Source organism: Lolium perenne, chromosome 6, assembly GCF_019359855.2.
Source record: "Lolium perenne isolate Kyuss_39 chromosome 6, Kyuss_2.0, whole genome shotgun sequence".
In the NCBI taxonomy this organism is placed as follows: domain Eukaryota; kingdom Viridiplantae; phylum Streptophyta; class Magnoliopsida; order Poales; family Poaceae; genus Lolium; species Lolium perenne.
The window spans coordinates 112568630-112575592 of record NC_067249.2 but is presented as its reverse complement, the minus strand read 5'-3'; positions in this window follow the sequence as shown (position 1 = coordinate 112575592).

Below are 6963 nucleotides of genomic sequence, written 5' to 3'. Positions count from 1 at the left end.
TTGATAGAAAAGTTCATACTAGATTTGGATTACTGCACAGAAACAGATTTCTTTGCTGTCACGAATCTGGGCTGTTTTCCCCTGTAGGTAACTCAGAAAATTATGCCAATTTACGTGAGTGATCCTCAGATATGTACGCAACTTTCATTCAATTTGAGCATTTTCATTTGAGCAAGTCTGGTGCCTCGATAAAATTCGTCAATACGAACTGTTCTGTTTTGACAGATTCTGCCTTTTATTTCGCATTGCCTCTTTTGCTATGTTGGATGAATTTCTTTGATCCATTAATGTCCAGTAGCATTATGCAATGTCCAGAAGTGTTAAGAATGATTGTGTCACCTCTGAATATGTTAATTTTTATTGTCGCTAACCCTCTAATGAGTTGTTCTAAGTTTGGTGTGGAGGAAGTTTTCAAGGATCAAGAGAGGAGTATGATGCAACATGATCAAGGAGAGTGAAAGCTCTAAGCTTGGGGATGCCCCGGTGGTTCACCCCTGCATATATTAAGAAGACTCAAGCGTCTAAGCTTGGGGATGCCCAAGGCATCCCCTTCTTCATCGACAACATTATCAGGTTCCTCCCCTGAAACTATATTTTTATTCCATCACATCTTATGTGCTTTGCTTGGAGCGTCGGTTTGTTTTTGTTTTTTTGTTTTGTTTGAATAAAATGGATCCTAGCATTCACTTTATGGGAGAGAGACACGCTCCGCTGTAGCATATGGACAAGTATGTCCTTGGTTTCTACTCATAGTATTCATGGCGAAGTTTCTCCTTCGTTAAATTGTTATATGGTTGGAATTGGAAAATGATACATGTAGTAATTGCTATTAATGTCTTGGGTAATGTGATACTTGGCAATTTTTGTGCTCATGATTAAGCTCTTGCATCATATGCTTTGCACCCATTAATGAAGAAATACATAGAGCATGCTAAAATTTGGTTTGCATATTTTGTTCCTCTAAGGTCTAGATAATTTCTAGTATTGAGTTTGAACAACAAGGAAGACGGTGTAGAGTCTTATAATGTTTTCAATATGTCTTTTATGTGAGTTTTGCTGCACCGGTTCATCCTTGTGTTTGTTTCAAATAAGCCTTGCTAGCCTAAACTTTGTATCGAGAGGGAATACTTCTCATGCATCCAAAATACTTGAGCCAACCACTATGCCATTTGTGTCCACCATACCTACCTACTACATGGTATTTTCCGCCATTCCAAAGTAAATTGCTTGAGTGCTACCTTTAAAATTCCATCATTCACCTTTGCAATATATAGCTCATGGGACAAATAGCTTAAAAACTATTGTGGTATTGAATATGTAATTATGCACCTTATCTCTTATTAAGTTGCTTGTTGTGCGATAACCATGTTCACTGGGGACGCCATCAACTACTCTTTGTTGAATTTCATGTGAGTTGCTATGCATGTCCGTCTTGTCTGAAGTAAGAGAGATCTACCACCTTATGGTTAAGCATGCATATTGTTAGAGAAGAACATTGGGCCGCTAACTAAAGCCATGATCCATGGTGGAAGTTTCAGTTTTGGACATATATCCTCAATCTCAAATGAGAAAATTATTAAATGTTGTTACATGCTTATGCATAAAAGAGGAGTCCATTATCTGTTGTCTATGTTGTCCCGGTATGGATGTCTAAGTTGAAGAATAATCAATAGCGAGAAATCCAATGCGAGCTTTCTCCTTAGACCTTTGTACAGGCGGCATAGAGGTACCCCTTTGTGACACTTGGTTAAAACATGTGCATTGTGATGATCCGGTAGTCCAAGCTAATTAGGACAAGGTGCGGGCACTATTAGTATACTATGCATGAGGCTTGCAACTTGTAAGATATAATTTACATGATACATATGCTTTATTACTACCGTTGACAAAATTGTTTCATGTTTTCAAAATCAAAGCTCTAGCACAAATATAGCAATCGATGCTTTTCCTCTATGGAGGACCATTCTTTTACTTTCAATGTTGAGTCAGTTCACCTATTTCTCTCCACCTCAAGAAGCAAACACTTGTGTGAACTGTGCATTGATTCCTACATATTTGCTTATTGCACTTATTATATTACTCTATGTTGACAATATCCATGAGATATACATGTTACAAGTTGAAAGCAACCGCTGAAACTTAATCTTCCTTTGTGTTGCTTCAATGCCTTTACTTTGAATTATTGCTTTATGAGTTAACTCTTATGCAAGACTTATTGATGCTTGTCTTGAAGTGCTATTCATGAAAAGTCTTTGCTTTATGATTCACTTGTTTACTCATGTCATATACATTGTTTTGATCGCTGCATTCACTACATATGCTTTATAAATAGTATGATCAAGGTTATGATGGCATGTCACTCCAGAAATTATACGTGTTTATCGTTTTACCTGCTCGGGACGAGCAGAACTAAGCTTGGGGATGCTGATACGTCTCCGACGTATCGATAATTTCTTATGTTCCATGCCACATTATTGATGTTATCTACATGTTTTATGCACACTTTATGTCATATTCGTGCATTTAGGAACTAACCTATTAACAAGATGCCGAAGTGCCGATTCTTTGTTTTCTGCTGTTTTTGGTTTCAGAAATCCTAGTAACGAAATATTCTCGGAATTGGACGAAATCAACGCCCGGGGTCCTATTTTGCCACGAAGCTTCCAGAAGTCCGAAGAGGAGACGAAGAGGGGCCACGAGGGGGCCACACCCTAGGGCGGCGCGGCCCCCCTTGGCCGCGCGGCCCTGTGGTGTGGGGCCCTCGTGCCGCCTCCTGACCTGCCCTTCCGCCTACTTAAAGCCTCCGTTGCGAAAACCCCAGTACCGAGAGCCACGATACGGAAAACCTTCCAGAGACGCCGCCGCCGATCCCATCTCGGGGGATCCAGGAGATCGCCTCCGGCACCCTGCCGGAGAGGGGAATCATCTCCCGGAGGACTCTACGCCGCCATGGTCGCCTCCGGAGTGATGTGTGAGTAGTCTACCCCTGGACTATGGGTCCATAGCAGTAGCTAGATGGTTGTCTTCTCCCCATTGTGCTATCATTGTCGGATCTTGTGAGCTGCCTAACATGATCAAGATCATCTATCTGTAATTCTATATGTTGCGTTTGTTGGGATCTGATGAATAGAGAATACTTGTTATGTTGATTATGAAAGTTATATCTATGTGTTGTTTTTGATCTTGCATGCTCTCCGTTACTAGTAGATGCTCTGGCCAAGTAGATGCTTGTAACTCCAAGAGGGAGTATTTATGCTCGATAGTGGGTTCATGCCTGCATTGACACAGGACGGTGAGAAAGTTCTAAGGTTGTGTTGTGCTGTTGCCACTAGGGATAAAACATTGATGCTATGTCTAAGGATGTAGTTGTTGATTACATTACGCACCATACTTAATGCAATTGTCTGTTGCTTTGCAACTTAATACTGGAGGGGGTTCGGATGATAACCTGAAGGTGGACTTTTTAGGCATAGATGCAGTTGGATGGCGGTCTATGTACTTTGTCGTAATGCCCAATTAAATCTCACTATACTCATCATGATATGTATGTGCATGGTCATGCCCTCTTTATTTGTCAATTGCCCAACTGTAATTTGTTCACCCAACATGATGTTTATCTTATGGGAGAGACACCTCTAGTGAACTGTGGACCCCGGTCCAATTCTCTTTACTGAAATACAATCTACTGCAATACTTGTTCTACTGTTTTCTGCAAACAATCATCTTCCACACAATACGGTTAATCCTTTGTTACAGCAAGCCGGTGAGATTGACAACCTCACTGTTTCGTTGGGGCAAAGTACTTTGGTTGTGTTGTGCAGGTTCCACGTTGGCGCCGGAATCTCTGGTGTTGCGCCGCACTACATCCCGCCGCCATCAACCTTCAACGTGCTTCTTGACTCCTACTGGTTCGATTAAACCTTGGTTTCTTACTGAGGGAAACTTGCCGCTGTGCGCATCACACCTTCCTCTTGGGGTTCCCAACGGACGTGTCAACCACACGCATCACACATGCAGCATTTTCTGTTTCCAACCATATAACAATGAACGAAGCAGTTTCAACCTTCGCCATGAACATTAAGAGTAAAGCTAAGAACACATGTGTTCATATGCAGCAACGGAGCGTGTCTCTCTCCCACAAAAGTATGAATTTATTCAGCGAATGAAAATAACAAAATGAAAATAAAAGCACACAGACGCTCCAAGTAAAGTACATAAGATGTGACGGAATAAAAATATAGTTTCACTAGAGGTGACCTGATAGGTTGTCGATGAAGAAGGGGATGCCTTGGGCATCCCCAAGCTTATATGCTTGAGTCTTCTTGAAATATGCAGGGATGAACCACGGGGGCATCCCCAAGCTTAGACTTTTCACTCTTCTTGATCATATTGTATCATCCTCCTCTCTTGATCCTTGAAAACTTCCTCCACACCAAACTCAAACCAAACTCATTAGAGGGTTAGTGCATAATCAAAAATTCACATATTCAGAGGTGACATAATCATTCTTAACACTTCTGGACATTGCACAAAGCTACCGAAAGTTAATGGAACAAAGAAATCCATCAAACATAGCAAAACAGGCAATGCGAAATAAAAGGCAGAATCTGTCAAAACAGAACAGTCCGTAAAGACGAATTTTTCTGGGGCACTTAACATGCTCAGATGAAAATGCTCAAATTGAATGAAAGTTGCTTGCATATCTGAGGATCACTCACGTAAATTGGCAATTTTTCTGAGTTACCTACATAGAATTCTACTCAAATTCGTGACAGCAAGAAATTTGATTCTGCGCAGTAATCCAAATCTAGTATCAACCTTACTATCAAAGACTTTACTTGGCACAACAATGCAATAAAATAAAGATAAGGAGAGGTTGCTACAGTAGTAACAACTTCCAAGACACAACAAAACAGTAGCAAAATAAAAACATGGGTTAACTCCCATGAAGTGCTTTCTTTATAGCCATTAAGATGGGCTCAGTAAATTTAATGATGCACTCACAAGAAATAAGAGTTGAAGCAAAAGAGAGCATCAAAAAGCAAATTCAAAACAAATTTAAGCCTAACCCACTTCCTATGAAAAGGAATCTTGTAAATAAACAAATTCATGAAGAACAAAGTGACAAGCATAGGAAGGCAACACAACCGCAACTTCAAGATTCTCAACATAAAGAGGGGAAACTTAATATTATTAAGATGCATATAACCATGTTTCCCTCTCTCATAATAATTTCTAGTAGCATCATGAACAAACTCAACAATATAACTATCACATAAAGCATTCTTATCATGAGTCTCATGCATAAAATAATTACTACTCCCAACATAAGCATAGTCATTCTTATTAATTGTAGTGGGAGCAAATTCAACAAAGTAGCTATCATTATTATTCTCATCACCATAATCATCAAATGTACGAGGCATATTGTAATCATAATAAACTTTATCCTCCATAGTAGGTGGCACCAAAATACCACTATCATTATAATCATCATAAATGGGAGGCAAAGTATCATCAAAGAAAATTTTCTCCTCCATGCTTGGGGGACTAAAAATATCATGCTCATCTAAACCAGCTTCCCCAAGCTTAGAATTTTCCATAGCATTAGCAACAATGGTGTTCAAAGCATTCATACTAATAACATTTCTATTAGCATGCATATAAAGTTCCATAGGTTTTTTAATTTTCTCTTCAAACACATCATGTCCTAATTCAATATAAAGTTCATAAAGATCTCTAATTTTGTTGTTGTTTTCCATTAAGCCTAACTAGTGAAAATAAAAACAAGAAACAAAAAGATATAATTGCAGGATCTAAAGGAAATAGCTTTGAGCACTCACACACCGGCAACAGTGCTAGGAAATAGCTTAGTAGTCGGAGAATGTGAAAACCTTTTACCTTACCTCCCCGACAACGGCGCCAGAAAATAGCTTGATGTCTACGCACGCTTCTTTTCCTGTAGACAGTGTTGGGCCTCCAAGAGCAGAGGTTTGTAGAACAGCAGCAAGTTTCCCTTAAGTGTATCACCCAAGGTTTATCGAACTCAGGGAGGCAGAGGTCAAAGATATCCCTCTCAAGCAACCCTGGAATTACGATACAAGAAGTCTCTTGTGTCCCCAACACACCTAATACACTTGTCAGATGTATAGGTGCACTAGTTTGGCGAAGAGATAGTGAAATACAAGTAATATGGATGACTGTAAGTAGTAATTGCAATCTGAAATATAAATGGCAGCAAGCAAACATGTAACAGAACAGTAAATAAACGGTGATTCGATATTTGGAAACAAGGCCTAGGGATCCTACTTTCACTAGTGGCCACTCTCAACAATGATCACATAATAAAATAAAGATACTCTACACTCTCTTGTTGGATAACAAACACCATTCATTGTGTAGGGCTATAAAAGCACACCTCAAGCCGGAGTAAACAAGCTCCACAACATCCGGAGTTCATATTTAAGTAACCTCTAGAGTGCATAATAGACCGTTGAAATTTAGACCGAGTACTAACATAGCATACACACTGTCAACAATAGCTATGAAAGGGGGACTAGACTGCATCAATACTATCATAGTAATAGTTAACTTCATAATCTACAAGATATTACAATCATAACCTACGCCAAGTACTACAAGATGCACACACTGTCAACACTACATCATGGAGGAGGAATAGAATACTTTAATAACATCACTAGAGTAGCACATAGATTAATAGTGATACAAAGCTCATGATCACACAAAGATCACATGGGAGAGAGATGAACCACATGGCTACCGGTAGAGCCCTCAGCCTCGGGGGAGAACTACTCCCTCCTCATCATAGGAGTCATCAGCGGTGATGAAGATGGCGGTGCTGTCGATGGAGATGGCTTCCGGGGGCAATTCCCCGTCCCGGCGGCGTGCCGGAACAGAGACTTCTGTCCCCCGAAATGGAGTTTCGCGATGGCGGCGGCT